A 21,150-nucleotide genomic window follows, 5' to 3' on the forward strand; every position below is an offset into this window, starting at 1 on the left:
CAGACCCAAGTGTTTCAGTGCTCTAGGAATTGTCGAAGTCGTAATATACTTATGAGCCTTGTGAATTCCCCAAAACCACAATGGAATTCTGCAGTTCCTCAAATGCATTTGATAAATCAATGCCAGGATTTTTATTTGTTTGTTTGTTTGCTTGCTTGCTTTTACAGACTTTCTCAAAGTACTAGAGCCCTTCAAAATCCACTGCAGGAAGCTTAATTTACTGACATGCAGAAAATTGGGTATTTTTTATCTTAAGGTCCCAAGCTAGGCTGAAATAGGGTGATCTGAGACAGGTTGCAACTAGCACCCTCACTGCATTCCAGACAATCCAGGCACTGAGAACAAGTGAAGTCTGCTCCAAATCACGTCCCATCCAGCTATGTGACTCAACATGCAGAAGATGAATTGGCCTCTAGCATCAGAGAAGTTTCATATGCTGTATGCTACATCATCACATAAATGTTCCAAATGAAATAAAATTCTCCAAAGATAAAAAAGAAAATCATAGTGTGTTAAAATTCACAGAAGCTATAAATCACTAAGCCTTCCACGCTTCCCATTAAAAAAAAAGGAAAAAAAAGAAAAGAAAGAAGAGAGAGATAGGGAAAGAGGGAGAGAGAGACAGAGAAAGAGAAAACAATGGAGGGAGGGAGGGAGGGAGGAAGAGAGAGAGAGAGAGAGAGAGAGAGAGAGAGAGAGAGAGAGAGAGAAGAAAACAAAGAAAAAAAAACAGGCTAGATTCTCCAGATGGTCTTGTCCACATCATTTAGATGGAGAGCAAATGCTTAACCTGTCTTAGCAGAGAACATCTCTTTTCAAAGTAAACATGGGAAATGAAATTCCCATGGTGATTTTTAAGATAGATTGGTATGTAAGTGGCTTACATAAAAATGCATGTGGCCTTTGATTTGTAACAGGAAGTATTGTATCAGTCAAAGGCCCGTTTGCAGAGAAGTTCTGTCTGTTAATTTAAGACAATGCATATATATAAGAGTTTCCAACCATACTCTATTATTGGATCACAAACTCCCCACTCGAGTTAACTGCTTCATTATACTTTTTAATTTCCACTCCTTCCAAATACAGGTACTTCTTCTTAAACTAGAAGAGAATGTTAAAAGTGAGAATGTGTAGCATCTCCTCTATGCAGGAACTGCAATGCATTATGTAATTTTTCAAATCTCTTAAGCCATTAGCAATAATATTTGATCAGTTGGGTCTTCCATATTTTCTCTGTCATATTATACATGAAATAATATCTGTAGAAGCATCATGAAATAATACAAATGAAGCACATTATAAAGGCATATGTTCCCTAAATATCCTGGCACCTATATTTTTTAAAATTACCATATAATCATGAAATACCTCTCTGGGAACTAAGAGCCTATTTTTTCTTTGCTCTCCTGACAGGTCTGAATTCCCTCCCTCCATGACTGATCAGATTCCTTTAGTTCACTTTCAAAGCTACAGGTACGACAGAACCCCCTCTCCCCCTCCACTTTTGTTCCACAGTGCTGACAAATGTTAGTGAAAGCCAGGAGGTACTGTGTGTAAGAGACAGAAGAAAGTCCCCAGGGGTCCCCTGCTTTAGAAACCTGCTATCCATCTCCTTCCCTGCATGGTCCATGTCATACATCCTGCTGGGAAGGAGCCCACCCAGAGATTCCATAGAGAAGCACTTCACTGCATTCTTAGAAAGGGTGGCATGGAATTACCTGTTGAATCAAGCAATAGATTTTTTTTTATTTATCTGCCTTATGAGAAGCTCTATTAAATCCTTAGAAATGATAAAGTATGACACCAATCCTGGCTACCAGACAAAACCATTATTATGGGGTAAATAAAACAGCAATTCTGGTTTTTTTTGTTTTGTTTTGTTTTGTTTTTAATTAACTACTCAAAATAAAATGAGGTTTTCAGATACTAATATTACAGAAATTCTCTGGAACAGGAACTCTTTAATTGGGATGAGTTAGGCCTCCAGGTTCAGTTTGAAAGATGAGAAAACTTTCATTTCAGCCTTATAACATTACAGACTGAGTTCAGACAGTGATGTTGAAAGACATAGAAATGGGGACAAGCAAGGCTTTTAAGGAGGACATATATTCCTTCAAAAAATAAGAAGAAGTGGGGCTAGGCTCGTGGCTCAGTAGTAGAGGGCTTGCCTCACTTGTCTGAGGCACTGGTCTTAGCACCGCAAATAAATAAATGAATAAAATAAAGGCACATCAACAACTAAAAAGTAATAATAAGAAGAAGTAGTATACCAGGCACTATCCTGGTGGAGTGAGAGTTAAATATCAAGATAGAATGCCAGGTTGCGTGGATCTTATATATTAGAGGAAAAAAATAACAATGGACAAACAAGAAACATCACATCAAATTACAATGAGTATTATGAAGAAAATAAAGCAGAAGGGTGGCATTGGGGAGGGACGGTGCTGTTGTTTGGATCTTGAACTTTGGCTGTTTATTAGCCACTTTATAAGCAAGCTACTTAAGCCTTCTCAGTAGGGCATGGAATGATTTGGAACGAGGGTCTAGGATCAATGGGTGAAGGGAGAGAACAGAGCAGTAGGAAGGGAAGAGAGGGGAGAGGGGCTGAAGCTGTTTCACAGGTAGAATATGGAGACTGGTCAGGCCCGTGTGTAGGGAGCACAGATAGAGAAAGAAGAGTACAGCAAGACAGGATGTTGTCAGAATTGGGAAGAAAGATTACGGAGTTAATTTAAAATTAAGGGTGAAGGCAGATATTTCTGCTCGATCGGGAACATGTTCAGTTTGAATACCTGGCTGTCTAATCAGGAAGAGATCTGAAGTTGAAGGAAGATTTCAGGACTAGAAAGAAGAATTATAGAGATGACTGTTCAACACAGGGGTTAGGAATGCCTGCTGAGACCCTGTGTGACTCTGTGAAAGTTACCTCCTGTATCTGCAACTCAACTTCCTCTTCTATGAAAGTATGGCACTAATCCTGGCCACCAAACTAAACCATGATTATGGGGTAAATAAAGCAGCAATTCTGTTTTTTACTACTGGCCTTACAAGGTTAACCAAGTTCGTCTACTGAAGATTCTTCAAATAGTATCTGGCATGGGGTATTTTCTAGTACCATAATTGTCATTATTTTTGTTAAAGTGACATCATAAGGGACTTTTAGACAATGAACTAGAGCAATATCTTCTAATAACTCTCCCTACCCTCAGTATTTAATTATTTAAGCCATTTTATTCTTCATGAGAATGAATAAATCATATATTGTAATGCAGCTTATGTTTTGATTTTCAAATCCAAGCTCAAAAAAAAGAGCATATTAAAGACACATTATACTACATCCTTGCCTTGCACCCAAAACTTTGTTACTTTCTTTGTAGAAATTAATTAATGAAACCATACAAGCAACATATAGACCAGACCTTCTAGATGTTAAAATAATATATAAGACAACTCCAGACTTAGATCTCTTAAGTTGATATGGGCTTGAAAGTTCAGAAGGATGACTGGGAAAAGTATCATGTTATTCATGAAGAGTTGGTCTTAACTGTTCACATTCTTAATGACCATCAGACAAAGTTCAGATGTGTTGGGATTAGGGGTAGTATTAGGGCTAGAGCTGGGGAAATTTGGGATGGATAAGTCTTTAGGAAAATATGAGCCATTTTAATAGAAAAGACCATTTATATTGCATGAGAATGTTCACCAGTTATTGGTGTAATAAAACTGTAAAAATCATTAATGCAGCTTAATGAACCTGGTTGTGAACAGCCACTTCAAAAAATTCAGTGACCATTCATCCCACCCACCCCTCAAAGCGGCCCTTCATCAAGGAAATGTCTCTCCTGCAGTGCATCCTGTTCTGCTGTGCAGTGCAGAGGCTTCACCCAGCCAGCTGATGATGGCCTTCTGGAAGCAGTTAATTCCCTAAAAGAGACAGGCTCAGATGAGAACTGAACAGTTCTTCCTTGCAAAGGGAAAAATGATTGGTTCATCCATCTTAAGCCTCAAAACCTTCAAAAATAAAATAGCAAGGCACACTTTTTCATGTCTGAAAAATATTTTAATGTGTTATTTTATATGATGATTCAGTTCATTTTATTGAACTTGCCCCAATAACGATCCATAACATCTGTTTAAAATTTTGATGGAATGTCACTATTCTATTTTCTGTAAAAGCCCATTAGATTATTTGTGTCTTTTAAAAGTTTGAGTCAGAGATACACAGAAGAAATTTTTAATATGTGAATTTCATTATCAAATGTAAATATATTTCAAGTTGTTTGGCCACCAGGTCTTAAAAATTTAGAGAGATGATTTCAATTGTTGATTGCAAATTTAATTTGTTTTGCCTTTTAAAACAAAGGCTATGTTTCTTTCTTCCCCAATGGTAATATGATTAGAATAGACATTTGTCTTTAAATTCATGAAGGACATAAAGACAATTTGGTGTTTAAGGCTTGGAATATGTGGAGCTAAAAGAAATAGCTGCTGAAGTATGTAATTTACTATATGTTTTATATGGGATAATACATAACCTCTATTCAGCTTCAGTTTGCTATAATTTCCCTACAAATTTGAGTGGAAGTAAAAAGATTCTTCCAAATAAGTTGAATGAGACTCTCATATACTCTCAAATTTCCCAGTACTGGGCTGTAGGTGAACTTGGTATGGAAGTTAGCTGAATTTAAATGGAAAATGCAAGGTTTCCCAGACCCCCTCATCCTTATCACCAATTTGAAGTAATTTGACACAAGAGGAATCGAAGGAGTTCTTTATGAAATTTTTAATAGCAGGATGACCCCAGCATAAACACAACTATGTAGGCTAAGCTCACACAAATAATGTAAGTGAATGAAATTAACACAAAATGATATGCATAAGTGATTTAGCAAAGAGTCTCAACTCCTTGAGGGCATAGCAGTACAATATGGTTACAGTTTATTTTTCCAATACTTGTTAACGAATACACTCTGTTCATTATGATCACATCTCTTTCCACCCTGTTAGCAAGCTCATATGATTATACAAATTTTCAGGTCTTTTCTCTCTTTATAAGAGTTACTCTCTCCTGCTCCCACAGTGTTGGAGAGACAGAGAACCAAGTCCATGTGTGATTTGGGGACAAAGATAACCCTCTCCGTGAGGCTGTGCTGAGTTTGGACAGCTGGAGTTGACACAAATGTGCTTTCAGCTTCCTATTATCTGCTATTTTGATTCTAAATTTCTCAGAGATGGTTTGTATGTATTATAGGGATGACCCCGAGATGGCCAGAAAAAAACCGAGATTGGGAATTAAGGTGATGAATGAAGCAGTTACACAGCCAATGTTGGAATCCCCCTCATGGCTTCACTATAAAACGGAACCCAAGTACCCCTCCACGCAGTAGGAAGGAAGGTGAGTCAATTTCCCAAAGCCCTGGCGGAAATCATGTTTATTCAAAATCTCAAACTAATTTAAGGCATTTTGGCACAATTGTTTAAATTCTAATGAGTGGGGAACAGTCAAAATGAGCAGAAAAAAGAAACTAAAAACAACAAAAATAAACAAGATAATAGCTTACATATAATAGTTACAAAACACTTTTTTTTCTCCTTGATGGTTCACCTCCTACACACAGAAATTAAGCTTTAAAAAAAAAGAAGAAAGAAAATCATGTTCTGGGTCTCAGATCTGAATCTGCATCCCTCAGCACCAACAATGCTACCTGACACATAACAGACTCTCAATAGATAATTATTGAATCAATCTATCAAAAACTGTGGCCAGAATTTTTAATGATATGGATATTATAGTGAAGGGGGTGTGTGTAATGGCATCTTTGGCAAATATTAAATGTTCCCAAATGCTCCAAATGTTCCTTTTATTCCTGCGTCAGAGTATTTGTCAGATTGCTCAGATCATCTGTTCACATGTTTGTCTGCCCCACTAGACCACGATGTCTGCCTTTCTCCTGCTCAGTACAGTGTCTGGCACATGGTGTTCAATAAATATTTGATGAAGGAAGAAACAAATAACAGGTACCTAGACAGCAAATATTCCAGATGGCTTACTAATTGAGATGTCAGGGATCTGCAACTTTTAGATAAAATAGAAGTGCAGGGTGACATCCTTCTCAAAAATTTTCAGGCCGTTTGGACAATTTTGGTTAATTTTTTTTTTCCCCTTCTTCAAATGGAGAGGGAAAAGAATTCATTTCTTCCGCTAATGCTCCACATGTTGACCACATGATGGCGCTGGTACTGCACCACAAATCGAGAAGAAGCCAGGCCTCCCAGATCCCTTGCCGCCTCCTGCAACCTCCCTCTCTCCTCTTCCTGCCCCAGCTCCTTTTCTGTGCTTCCCTCAGGTCCTCCTTCTCATCCAATCAAGCCTGATAAGGACAATATTTGCCAAGAAGCTGTCAGGCTGGAGCTGGGAACCAGGGTCCTGCCCACCTGAAGCTGGTATTCTCTTTGTTCTCTGACAGGCCAAATTCTGTGGATTGCTCCCAGCTGAAAAAATATCTAAGAACATTGAATGCTGTTTAAAACTGTGTCTTCTTGGTCTGAGATACATATATTTTTATTTGGCACTCGATTGGTCCCTGCAAATAACCTGTTCCTTCCTAAATAAAATAATCTACAAGGCAAATTGTGTCCTGACAAGTTAGAATCCTTATAGCTAAGGAAATTGAGACTTAAGGTTTTGTCAACACAGAAAGAAGTACACTATTACAGAGTATAAGGTATATGAATATGTGAGTGCAAAGTAGATTGGAAAACTTGCAGAACCAAAAGTACTTGCAAATTACCTACTTGCTAAGAATGAAAAGTGAGTTCAGAAAGTAGTTAATGCTATATTTAAAACTAGAAGAGAAAGGTCTCCATTAGTCTATCTTTTCTTTTCAATTGAGGTAAATATTACTTAAGATGAAATACCCCAAGACTTATATTTCCTTATAAACATTTTTTTGAGATAACCTTTTACATTTAATGAAATGTATCCATTTATGAAAGTAGTCCAATGAGTTCTGACAAATGTATACACACTATTATAAACATTACAATAAAGATACAAGTGGAATCTCCCATATCCAAAATGTTTAGGACCAAAAGTGTTTTCAAGTTTAGGTTTTTTCAAATTTTGGAGTATATTCACATACATAATGACAATATCTTGGAGATGGAACCAAAGTTTAAACACTAAATTCATCTTTTCTATATATACATCTTAGGCAAATAACTGGAAAGCAAGTTTATAACATATTTTCAACAATTTTGTGCATAAGACTTAAGTTTCATGGTGTGGAGATTTTCCCCTGTGGCATCATGCTATATTCAAAAAGTTGTGATTTTGGAGCATATTTTATTTCAGATGTTTGAGTTAGGGATGTTCAACCTAGATAAAATAATTTCAAGACCTCAGAAAGATCCCCGGTGTCCTTTCAGGTCCATCCCTGCCCTTGCTAATCTCATACCTATTATCTGAGAGTACTTTTACCTGACTTTGACATCTACAGGAAATGACTCTTGCAGTATGTGGCCCCATTTTGCGTCTGGTTTCTCTTGCTCAATATATGCTTTTGATGTTCACATGCTAAAGAGTAGATTAGCAGTTCATTCTTTTTCATTGATGAGTAGCCTTTGATCATATGAACATAGCACACTTTCATTCAGTCTCTTCATTTTCTACTTTGGCTAATATAACCAGAGCTGGTGTGCACATTTGTATTCCAGTATTTATATGGATGTATGCTTTCATTTCTTTGGAGTAATTACCCAGGAATGGCATTGCTTGTTCACAGGGTATGTGTATATGTGTAATATTTTAAGAAACTGCCCAAGTTTTCCAAGGTGATGATATTAGTTTCCTAGGGTTGTCATAGCAATCTACCACAAACTGGGTGGGTTGATACAACAGGAATTTATCTTCTCAGCATCCGGGAATCCCCAAGTCCAAGACCTTGAAGCTGTCAGAGCCAAGCTCCCTCTGAAGGCTCCAGGGGAGGACAGTCCCTTGACATTTTCAGCATCTGGTGGCTTCTGGCAACCCTTGGTGCTTCTGGGTTTCTGGCAGCATCACTCTCGTCTGCACAAGCTCCTGTGTTGTCACCTGGCCTTCCTCCTTGTAAGTTGTTCTTGCTTCTCTGTCTCTATCTCCTCCTTCCTGTAAGGATGCTGGCCATTGAATTCAGGGCCCATCTTAACCCAGTATGAATGCAGATTTGTTTATTTACACCTGCAAATATCCGTTTCCAGGTAAGATCACATTCTGAGGTTCCAGATTCGTGAATGTGGGGGAACACTGTTCAACCCAGTACAGGGTTCCACCAATGTGTGTGTGAGTTCCAGTTGTTCCACATCCTTATCAGGACCACACTGGTTATCGTCATTGTCACTTTTAAAAATTTTAGCCACTACAGTGTGTGCTGGATTCTCATTTGGGTTTTAATTTTCAGTTCCCTGATAATTAACGATTTTGAGCATCTTTTCACGTACTTGGTCATTTAAAGACACTCTTTTATAAAGTATGTCTTCTGGCCATTTAAAATTGAACTATTTGGGTTCTTTCAAAATTGATCTGTAGGAGTTGTTCGTGTAATCTAGATATAAACCATTTGTCAGATACTGCAAATCAAATATTTTCTCTCCCAGCCCGTGGCTTCGTTTTTTCATTTCCTACAGTGTCTTTTGTTAAGTGGAAGTTAAAATCAGATGAAATCCAATCCCAACTTTTTTTGTAAGTGCTTTTTATGTCCTTCTGAGAAAGCTATTCAAACCCAAAGCTGCAAAGATATTTTCTTCCAGAAGTTTCTAGTCTTGGTTTTTATATTTTGGTCTATGATCACTCCTGAATTAATTCCTGCATATGGAGTAAGAGTAAAAGTGTTTTTTTTTTCTACACTTATCTAGTTATTCCAGCTCTGTTTGTTGAAAAGATTCTCCTTTCCCCATTAAACAGCCTTGGCTAAGACTTTGTTGACTTTTTATGTTGTGTTGAAAATTAATTGATGGTACATGTTTTTTTTTTTTTTCCCAATCATCTGTTTGCCTATTCTTGCCACATCATTTTAATTAACTTTCTTGAAATCAGTTAGTGTGAGCCCTCCAACTCTGCTCTTTCCAGAGATTGTTTTGTCTATTCTAGGGAGTTTTGTTTCCCACATAAATTTCAGAATTAGCTTTTCAGTTTCTAGCGAGTGAGAAACAAGGGAAGGAGGGAAGAAGTCTAGGAGATACCTGCTTGGTTATTTTTCATATTGAATTGACTCTATAATAGCTAGGCTTTTAACAATTTATAAAGGCCATTTCTTGCTAAGAAGGTTTCACTTTCTAATATTTAAAATTTTTCTTATCTTTTAAAAGTATATATGATTGGCTTAAATAAGGTTAGAACTTATTTGGAAATCTTGGAAATCATCCAATCCATTTTAAGCTACTCTGCCTTAAAAAAAAAAAAAAAACTTATTCCTAATAATTCAAATCTGGGAAAGGATTTTTTTCTGATTTTTTTTAAAGTACATGTAAACCCATAAATTTCAAAAATATTTTGAGAGTTTTTTTAATAAATAATATAAATTTCCATTTCATTTAACTGCTGCTTCAGAAAACTTCTATATAGACTTGGTCTAATAGGAAAGTACTTTCTCCTTATTTTAAGGGAGTCTATTCAGGTCACTAAAAATTACAACAAATTTAATTTCCTTCATCTTATGTTACTATCCACTTTAATTTTATATTCACAAGATATATGTGCAGAATGCCTAAAAAATAAACCACACAGAGGAAAACTCCCAGCCCATTTTCAATTTTAGGGTAGTCACAGTCTTTTTTGTATTTCTTGCTACATGAGATATTTCAATGTTCAGGAAGCTGAAATCTTTCCAACAACATCCTAATTACTGTCCTGCATGTCTTTCCAACTCTCACTGTACATCACTGAAGCTGCTGAAAATAAGCTACCAGCTCAGGCCTTCCCTGGCTTTACTACCTGGGTATCCCAACTTGTCTCAGTTGGCGGCCATTGAAATACCCGGATTATAGTGTGCTGTTTTCTTCAGAGAAATAAGACCTTCACAATAGGAATTGTGCAGAGCATCACAATGATCCCCAGAACCCTGCTGCCCTTGCTAAACAGTTAGAACATGAGTCTGCACGTGGAGGTGCCATGTGACTCCCTGCTGGGACTGTCAGGGAGCCAGAAGCAGTGATCCAGCATCCCCTGCACTTCGAGTTTAGTCCCCTCCTCACCTCTAATGCTTCCGACGTTAGGATGCCCTGAAAAAAATCTCTATTAAAACCGAACATAGATAATAGTGTTTCTTCCCTCCAATCACAGAAGCACAGAACTGAGATTACAGAAATCAACACAGTGAAGGTTGTCAGAATAGGCCTGTTTTGCAAATAAAGACTATAAAAATTTAATGAAGTTATTTATGAAAAATCCATAATATGAATCAGTTATTTTTTATCCAGTTTTTAATTGGAGCATATTAATCATACAGAACAATGGATTTCGTTGTGGCATATTTGTACATGCATGAAATATAATGTGATGATTTTCATTCCCTAACACCTCCCCTTCTTCCCCCAATCCTCTTCCTCAACCTAATGGTTTCCTTTCTACTTTAATGAGGTCCCTTTTTTCTTTAGTTCCCTCTAGCTTCTCCATATGAGAGAAAACATGACTCATGTCAGTTTCTGAGTTTGGCTTATTTCACTTAATGTTATGCCCTCCAGTTCCATCCACTTACCTGCAAACAACATAATTTTGTTCTACTTTATGACTGAATAAAACTCATTGCGTACATATACCACATTTTCTTTACCCATTCATCTATTGACAGGCCCCCAAGCTGATTCCATAAATTTGCTATCGTGATGATTTAGAGTTATTTAGGATGATGTTTATAAAAATGTTCAGTGACTAATGGAATTGTTTACGTTATATTATTAATGGAAGAAACAAGTAGACAATGAAACATTTGCATCATTTAAACTCATCCTAAAGTACTCTGATAGTCTGATTAAGAATTCAGAATTTTGCACCCTTGGGTTCAAATCCTCCAACTTCCATTTATTTTCTGTGTGACATTGAAAAAGTTCCATAATCACTCTGAAGCTCAGTTTCATCATTAAAAATTGTTGAAAATTACAGAATTCATAGAAAAAATAAATCAATGTGAATCCCTTAAAACAATCCCTGGCATAGACTATACCCTCCCTTGAGGTATTTCTGAGCTTACTGGAAAAATAACTACATTAAACCAGAACAAAAATCAGAAATTAATTAACCAGAGAAACTTTTACTCTAATTACAGAGTTTTGCATTTTATGATTTTTAGCTTACACATATCTATTCAATAAGGCAATTGTTCTGATTTGGATCTGAAATGCACCTTTAAAGCTCACATGTTGAAGACTTGGTTCCAAAGGCAGCAATGCTCAAAGATGGGGATGTTGATCAATAGATAAATCTATCGATGGCTTCATCCTGCAATGGATTTTATTATAAAAGGAATTTCAGGGCTGGGGTTGTGGCTCAGTGGTAGAGTGCTCACTTAGCATGCATGGGGCACTACGTTCGATCCTCAGCACCACATAAAAATAAAATAAAGATGTTGTGTCCACCTAAAACTAAAAAAAAAAAAAAAATTAAAAAATTTAAAAGGGATCTCTTTTTCCCTCTCTCTCTCTCTCCACCCCTACCTCTATTTCCATCTCCTTTGCTTCCCAGCCACCATGATATGAACCACTTTGCTCTACCACTTGCTCCCTGCCATGATATTCTGCCTCACTGAAGGCTCAAACCCATGGGGTCAAGTGACCATGAACTGAAACATCTGAACTCATAAGCCAAAATATACCTTTTCTGATTTAAAGTTGTTTTTTTCAGGCATTTTGTCATAGCAATGAACAGTTAACTGACACAATAATTAGCAATTAATTAAATTTGCCGCCGTCCGGCTGCAGCAAAATAACGGGGGGGGGGTGTAGATTGATACAGCAGGAGTAGGAGCTGTTTATTGTAGGACAGGAGGGGTATATATACATTACACACAGCTTATCTTAATTAACATAAACTAGATACAGCAGTCAACCAATAAGGAATCTCCACACTTAATGGCTCAATGGCGTTACTTCACAAACCTCTCCCCCTGGCAAAATGCCAGGTGCCATCTTGACTTGTTTACAGACCCTAACAAAATTAGTATTATTAAGTAATGTCATTAATTCAGGGAAGTTAAGTAAAATGTTTCTAAAAACCAGATATTATTGGCCAATAACAAATAGTTACAGATAAGACAGTAACTGCTAAGTTCTAATGCAAGCTACAAGAGCCACATCCCAGCTATCAGAAAGCAGCTGCTAATTGGCCAATCTCCTGTTGTCAAAAATGCAGTGGACATCATTCAGAGCATGTAAGTACCTATCACTATTATAATCCTCTAATAGAGTTCAGAAGAAATCATTAATGCAAAAAAAACCAAAAAACAAAAAAAGAGAGAGAGATGAGTCTATACTTTTGGCAGAAGAGATTATATTCTTGAGTTTGGGATGGCATTGAGAATTAAAGACACATAGCATTTCCTAATATATGAATACCAATAAGGGAAGAGAGAATAAGACTGGTTTTATGCTAGTAGTTATTGGTTTCCTCTAGGACCCCATGATAACAAATGTTTCTTAATTATATAAAGATGAAAGAGAGGCTTATAATAAATAAGTTGTTAGAAAGTCATGGTAAAGTATTATAATGCCAAACTCCATATTATGGCACGTAGGAAATGCAGAAAGTACCAGTTCAACAATATCTAACTATTCACATATGTTGTAGTTGTATAACCCTTAATAAAGAAAAAGTATTTTAAATTATTTGTAAAGAAATAATATTATGCTGTAATTTTATATATTTAAAACTATTCCCATGAGTAATAAATTTATTGGGATTAAGACTATCGTAATATGACTATCTTCTTAATGCCAAACAGGTGGTATATCTATATAACTATATCTATATTTATATGTAGGCTGTATGAAGTTGCAGTTTGGGGGTAATAAGAAATGGCACACTTTATTTTTTTAATTAAATTTGACTCCAATCACCCATCCCACAGGCTGTTAAGAAATCCCACCTCAATCACTATGGGGACTTCCTCTCTTCTGCTCCCAAGTCGCAGATTGCCACAAAGCTTGGAAGCTGGGACAGGGGCTGTGGAGCATGGAGACTGAGCCAGCATCAGTCACCTGGAAACACTTGGCAGCTTCTGAAAGGCTATACTGGTCACTGTTTCTTCTGGGACATGTGAACTTCTGTCAGGATGGGAACCTCAGAACCAGAGGCCTCTCTCCTTTGGGATCCTCTAATGTCATCCTGGTCAGTCCCTCAGTCCAAATTGGCTTTGGACTTCCTACTTTCTTTACATGATTTTTACCTTGATTTTAGGCTCAGAATACAATTTTATGTTTAGCTATGAAACAATAGAAGACCATGATACATAATCCTTTTCTTTCTCAATAAATCCTGACTTTCCATTGCCTAAATAAGATCTCAAAATTTTTTTGAAGAACAGAGACTAAATATCAACTTTGTTTTTACTTTAATAGTACTATAATAAAATCTTCTCTACTCCTCCAGCCCTAACACCCAGATCATGTAGCTGGTTATCTTGGGGACACCAAGGAAGCCATATATACAGAAAAGCAAAGGGGAGAAGAACACTTATCTCCCTAAGTCAGACTTCACTGGTCCTAATTTCTGTCCTACTCCCTCTGCCAGGACAGCTAAATAATATGCTGAACAAAATGAAAATGTAGGGCTCCTTTTCAAAAATTAGTTAGCATTTCAAGACAGTCACAACACAGCATTAAAACCCAGGAACGGCCCAAGTGTGGGGCCCTGTGCAACTGCCCAGGTCACATCCCTGGAGCTGGCCCTGGCCGCCATCTTGGTTCAGCAGATTGTACTTTCATTATGATTCGACAACCTCCTTACTGATGATGGTTTTTCTTTAGATTTTCTCCTTCAAAACCATCCTACACATCTTCCATGTACAAAGTCTCTGAAGCAGATATCTAGTTCTCTCTCCTCCCTATGGAACCCTTCAATAAACTCCCTACAGGGTCATGTCCAAGTTTAAACATGAACTTCAAGATGCTCCTTGACCTGGCCTCTGCTTGACCAGTCGCCTTCTTCTCGCCTCACTTTCTGCTTCACTCTGTGCTTCACTCCAGTGGGAAAATATAATGCTTTTAGACATCCTAGACTAATCCTCAATCCAGCAAAGGAAGAACAGAGGATAATGCCAGACTGGGCTACATGCAAAGCTCCCAGTTCTTGTTATTACTGGTCTGTCCTTGAGAAGATACACAGATACCAGACATGTCAATTTGTCCTAACAGGAAAGCTCAAGAGTCAGAAAATCAAATGACATTTTAAATGTGCTTGAAATTTGTAGCCACCATCAATGTCATTATTTTTAATCTCCTGAGATTCTCAAATATCTTAAGATTTATTAAAGATTTTATCACTCATGTATCCTTTATTTATTTGTTGATCCTTTGAATACATCTTTACTGTACACTTGCCATGTGCCAGCCTATTTAATAGATGCTATGGCCAGAAAAATGAACAAAGGTGAAAAAGGAAAATCCTTATATTCAAGTGGAAGATAAATATGTTAATAAAATAGTTTTAATATACTAGGGCTGATTTATTAAGCCCTACTATGAGTCAAGTACAGCACTGGGTATATCATATATGATACTGTTAATCTCAAAAAATTGGATAATTCATATTTCTATTTGACAAATGGGAAAATATTGACATAGGAAGTATGTTGTAAGCTAGAATTTAAATCCAAGTTTGTTTGGTACCAGAAAGTTCTTTCCACTGCGCTCATATATCAGAAAGGTGCCCTAAAGCGAGTATACATAGAGGTGGCCACCAAATTTTATCCCAGGTAATGTAAAAATTCAGAAGAATTGATTAAGAAGTGACTGGAGGCTGGGGATGCAGCTCATTGACAGAACAGTTACCCAGCATGCCTGAGGCCCTGGGTTCCATCCCTAGCACTGCCCAAGGGGGGGAAGAAAAGTGGTCAACCAAAGCCTTATTGTTGCTTTTTTATCAATGGAAGGGCTTATTTGAACTCAGTGATAATGTACGGATATGGTTCCTTCTTCTGTTTTTCTCAGAGAAACCTAGTGCTATTCCAGAATAAAACATTCCTTAGTCCAAACATGTGGGAAGTCCTAACATTGCTACCACTCTCTTTAGCTTACAAAGCATTTCCACAACTGTTTACAGTTTCACACTTTGATACAGTGGGGGCAGTGATAAAATTCCTTATTTTAAAATAGAGATGATGAAAGTCTCAGAGTTTGTGCCTTTCACATTCACATAGAACCCAGATCACAGATTTTCTGAAAATGTGTTCATTGGTCTCCATGACTTCTCTCTATCTCTACTAGCCAGGTCCAAAGTTCACTGATCAGTAACAAAGTCATGCATGTGCACCATAACTAAACACAAGAATTTGCTTTAAAAAAAAAAAAGGAACCAATAATGTTCAGGAACTGGAGAGACTAAGGCCCAAGCCAGTTTCTATTAAATAAGGACTCGTGTGGTCACTTGAATTGCCTACTCGCCTCCCGAGGCATTATGTATGATTGCATTCAGGCAGTTTGACAATGCAGTGGATCAGCTAATTGCTCCTCTGCCTACTATAAGCACAATTGGCTACACTGGTTGGAAAACCAACCCAGGGAATAGGCTATGAAATTGGTATTGAATCTTTGGCAGCCAACTGACTGATCGGGATACTGCATGCAGAACTAAAACACAAAGCACAGCTTGTTTTGTTTTTGCTTTTTTTTTTTTAACAGTAATTTCTAGTGGCAGAGACAGATGTTTCTTGAAGTGGCAAGAGATTTGCAAAGCAGAATGTTCTACCACTTACCGTAATTGCTTTATTAATATTGTATGTGTTTATGGCTTCTATCTTCTGGATGTGGCACCTCTTACTTTAAATGACTTTAGGTTTTCTGATGATTGGCAGTTAATCTCAACTTCAGAGGTCCTTTGAGTCACAGATTCAGCTTCACTCTTGTGTAGTGAATTATTTCTTATGAAGCCGCTCTCCTGTTTGTTTTATTACACTTGGAAGCCCTCGGGGGCACTGGAAGACCATCAGAGACAACAGTCCTATATATATGCAAAGAAACTTTTAGGTAGCTGAGAAGTAAACACTTACAGACCCACCCCTGCAAGACAAATGACCTATTCTATCCCTAGCCAACTGTCTAGGACCTGCTATCAGTTCCAGTGCCTTGAGAAGTATGTAAGAGATTTTAATCGAGCATTTTGAAAAGACTGGATCTTTTGGGGAAAGTCAAAGTTGCAATAGTCATATCCTAAAATAACCTCTTTTTGGTGCTTAGTTTGTTTTGCTTTGAAAAGTATATGTCATATTTTAATTATTTTCCAATATGTTACTAAAAAGAGGGAAGAGGAACTACTAAAGAAATAAGACAACACATGCAAGTTATATTTGGAGTTGAGATTTTCAAAAAGGTTTGTTAGCTATTACATATCCTTCCTTTGACTCCCAGGCCTATCAAATTGGCTCCTAATTTTTTCTACCTATGCTCTCAATAGGCTGTTCCTGGTTGTGTGACTGCTCCCTGAACATTCCTGGATGAGGAAGGGAAAGGGACTTCTTTGTGGCTGACACTATTGCTGTAATTTGCTTCAGGACTGCCCCTCGTGACAGCTTGTGAGTTACGTGACCACCAGCCCTAAGGGGTCTGTGGAAAAGGCAGAACAGCTGATCACTGAGTCACTTCTGAACACTGCTGGGACTTCTTTCTGCAACCAGACAGCAGTGGGGGGCTGAGCCGTGCATTATGGACTCGATGTTCTGCACCACATTGTGACAATCTAATTCCTTTGTGCAAACACTCGCAACTCGAGGCCTCCATACTTCACTGGTGCAAAAAGGAGCGTCTTTCTTTAATTCATGTTGCTAGGAGAAAGCCTACTCAATATTTAATTTTAACCTCACATGTCACATTTTTTCCATGCCAAGAAATAGCCTGGCAGTTATGCATAATTCACTGTGGTGGACAAGACCTGCCTTAGTTTTCAAAGGAATGCTTTTGAGAGGCATATTGTGGTACCCGGTGCCTATATCTCATTAGCACCTTCCCAGCAATATCGGATTAGGGCTTTTTTAAGCCCATCAACAAAGATAGTTGTCTATAAAGAGAAATTATTTAGTGGAAAAAGGAAAACCACTGAAGTGACATAAAATCACGTGAATTTTTAAATATATCCTTCACTAGAAGTGTAAATAGGTGCAGCTCACAGCAAGACACAGGTGATTTTTCATTTTAGGATCTTTATCTATGTCAATGGTCTTTTAGAACTGGCTTCTGAAACAATCAGAGAGGATGCAATTGCATGTACGTACGCTTCCAAGATTCTACATCATTTCCACATTTAGTTTCCAAGTATTGTGAAATTTAGTCAACATTGTTTTTTATTATATGGAAGTACTAGAACCCACATCCAATCTGGACAAACCAAAATCAACTCTATTTTTATCATCAATAATCAACACCCCCCAAACCTCTAATCTAACCTCTTCTCATAAGACTTAAATTTTCATTAATAATTTTTTTAAAATTAGGAAGAAATCTACAGAAATTATATTTCATATACTTAAGCTAATAACATCTTGCAGGTAAACAGATTATTTATAAAGGCCAGGTTAACATATAATATTATTAAAATACTGCCATTCCCTCAAGCTGTTCAATTGCACAATCAATCTGACACATTAACATACTGCATAGTTAAAAGACTGCACTTGCTACATTCTCCCCAGATTTTGTTTCGTTTGAAATATTGTGTACCAAAAAAAAAAAAGTCATGTTCAAGTTATTGCTCATCTACAAAAGCCCTGAAATGCTTTGACAGCTCTGAGACTTTTTCCCTAATAACAGAGCCATGTACACACGCATTTGTTCCTCCGTGATGATTTTTTTCTTAGTATCACCTACCGTCATTTTATTTTACTTTTCCTTATGGTTCGAGTTTTGCATTATGCATCTTTCTCCTTGGGGTAGCCAACATTCCAAATGGCTTCTCCTGACCACAAGTTACCCTATCTCATCTCTACCTCACATCTGATGCCTTCTCAGCCCACAAAGAAGATTATTTCTTTTTCTTTTCTTTTTTTTTAAGAAAGAAAGAAAAGAGGAAAAAAGTAACTCATGGATATTTTTGCTCCAATTTCTCATTTTCTTCAATTCCATGATGTGCAATTCTCAAGAATATTATGTTCCTTAGGCTGATCAGTATTCTCTTTCAATAAAACCACAGGATGTAGCTGCTGGGCACAGAAACTAAATGTCATGAATTTGGTGCCCTGCTACTTGGCAGGAATCTCTGGCTGCATGTTTTTTTTGTGTAATTTTTTTTTTCACTTTCACTCCTTTATTGTGCTTTTTTTCAACAAAAGTTAGAGTAATAGCTAGTACATTTACACACCACAGTTAATGATTGTAATAGTATAAGGTAAGAGGATAAATACTTATTAACACAAAAAAGTATGGTATAACCCGACATTGAATAGAAAAAATTATTTCAGCAGTTAATGAAAACATGGATACATTTGACAGAATTACTTAGGGGAAGAAAATGGCTTTCATGCCTCCTGGGGGCAAATTAACTGGGTGTGTATGTGTTTAATCCTTTCAAGACTGTAAGTCTAATTGTTATAAACTGCCACCCTCCTTGCCTCCTGCTCAAGTCTGAGTAGGCACCCCCCCAGTTCTATCTTACCTTTGGGAGGCTAATTTGAGTTTCTCTTCCCAAGATGCACCACCATGTCTGCAGGAAAGAAGGCTAATAATGCCCTCCTAGAAAATTCTGGATTCTCTTCCCTGGGGTTAATTGTTGATCAAATAATAAACAATCAGAGAAGTAGCCATTTGGAAGAAGGGGAAGGAGCAAGGAGGCTCCGGATGGAACAAGGAAGAGAGGATACCTTGGCAAATATTTCGTAGGTTATCTAAATTTATTTTTCATTCTCGGCACTTACACTGTATGTCTTTTGATACTGTGTCCTCTTATCAACTTGCTGACCTAGCCTAATCAAATCAAACATTGACATATAGATATATGGTAATGGGGTTTCCATGATCTCCCTTGTTTCTTGCTAATCTAGCCATTGACAAAGGGCTTTCCCTGGAATGTGTGGAGCATGTCTCCTCAAGGAGAAGCTCTCATTATATACACAGAATTAATCTATCGGGCCTCCGATGCGTAAAATAATCTTAGTTAAATGCATTAGGAAGTAATTTAATAAGATTAGTAAATGAGCAGTAGGACTAGGATCTGAAAGTTTTCTGATTAGAAATGTCATAAAAGCAAAGAAATTCTCTGGAGACAATTAACTTATGAAAGAAATTAATTTTATGGTTCTTGCCATTTGAGATGAATCATTTAATCACTCTGGCCCTCAGCTAAATCACAGCATCTGTCAAAGAACAGGGTTGGGCCCCACAGCTACAACTGTAGGATCATTTGATTTAGATTACCTTTTAAATGTATGATTATCATCAAAAAAGGAAAAAAAGGCCTTCAGAAAAGGAGAACGTAGATGGATCATCTTAGAATTCTTGGTGATGTAGACTTCAGCAAAGATTTCAGTAAGTTCATATCAGCAATATGTGGGACTATACTGCTAGAGAATCTGAACATTTCCCAAGAAAGGATGGGAGGCACTGAAAATTTCAAGCAGTCTCAGAAAGGAAGAAAAGGGGAATTAGCTCAAGAGTGATGTCACTTGGAAACAGACATGAAACAAAATTTGGAGAGCACAAGGTTTATTGGGGATAGGAAGGGTGATGACTCCTAAGGATGACAAAAGGAAAAGGAAGCAGGTTTGGGCAGGGAGAGCCTTTAGGTCACCATGCAGATCTGATCCTCTGGAATGAAAGCCAGGAGAGTGCAGGACAGGGTAGGGGAGCATCAGATAAACACTCATCCAATGCTTGGAGTGACAGATAGACGATCAGAAGATCCCCATTTAGACATATGCAAAAATGGCCAGGTCTTAGCATTCCTGCCTTGCTCAATCCCTGGCTAGGGACTTTCCAGAATCTTTGTGGTCTTGCTTCAAAAGCTGAGGTGGATCCTGAAAAGGCTGTTTGTTAGGTGACTGTCCTTCAATCAAATGGCAAGCTTTCCCTTTCCCACTGCAGGCAACTTTTTTCTATACTCTGATGTCTTCTTGCATGTTACTTGAGCGTTCTACAAACTGCATGTACTGTCTTTAAAAATGAGATTATAAAAACCCATAAAAATAGGGCAGAGAGATGGGAGGAAAGGGAGGGGGCAGGGGATTAACAAGGATGGTGGAATGTGATAGACATCATTATCCAAAGTACATGTATGAAGACACGAATTGGGTGTCAACATACTTTATATACAAACAGAGATATGAAAAATTGTGGTATATATGTGTAATGAGAATTATAATAAAAAAAAGTACATGTATAAAGACATAAATTGGCGTGAACATACTTTATACACAAAGATATGAAAAAATGTGCTCTATATGTGTAATAAGAATTGTAATGCATTCAGCTGTCGTGTATTTAAAAAAATAAAATAAATAAAAAAAGAAAAAAAACCATAAATATAAACAAACTATACATATGTCCAAGTGGAGGAAATAATATGATTTTAAAAGGACTAATATGAATGGCCCAGACTTACAAGAATAGCACCAAAAGGCTCAAGATTTGTGGAAAATACTAAACGCAAACAAAAAGGACATTTACAATATTCTGTTCAAAACCAGACAGCAAAAAAGCAGACAAAAAGCTTTGGATTTGGAGAGTTATGAACAGATGACAGACCGTGAATTAACTCTTTATGTGTTGAGTCTTATTTATCAAAATAAAAAGCCAAATGTATAAAGTGGGAAGATGCAAAGAGAGCTGAGGCTACATGAAAAGAGGCTATGAAATCAATCAACTGCACTAAAGAAGCTCTGTTCCCTGGATCTGGGTTGCTCTCAATGAACTGAGGAATTCTCCAAAGCATGATTAATTATCTTTAAATAATATTTTAGAAGCTGAGAGGTAAGAAATAAT

Source organism: Ictidomys tridecemlineatus, chromosome 4, assembly GCF_052094955.1.
Source record: "Ictidomys tridecemlineatus isolate mIctTri1 chromosome 4, mIctTri1.hap1, whole genome shotgun sequence".
Taxonomy (NCBI): domain Eukaryota; kingdom Metazoa; phylum Chordata; class Mammalia; order Rodentia; family Sciuridae; genus Ictidomys; species Ictidomys tridecemlineatus.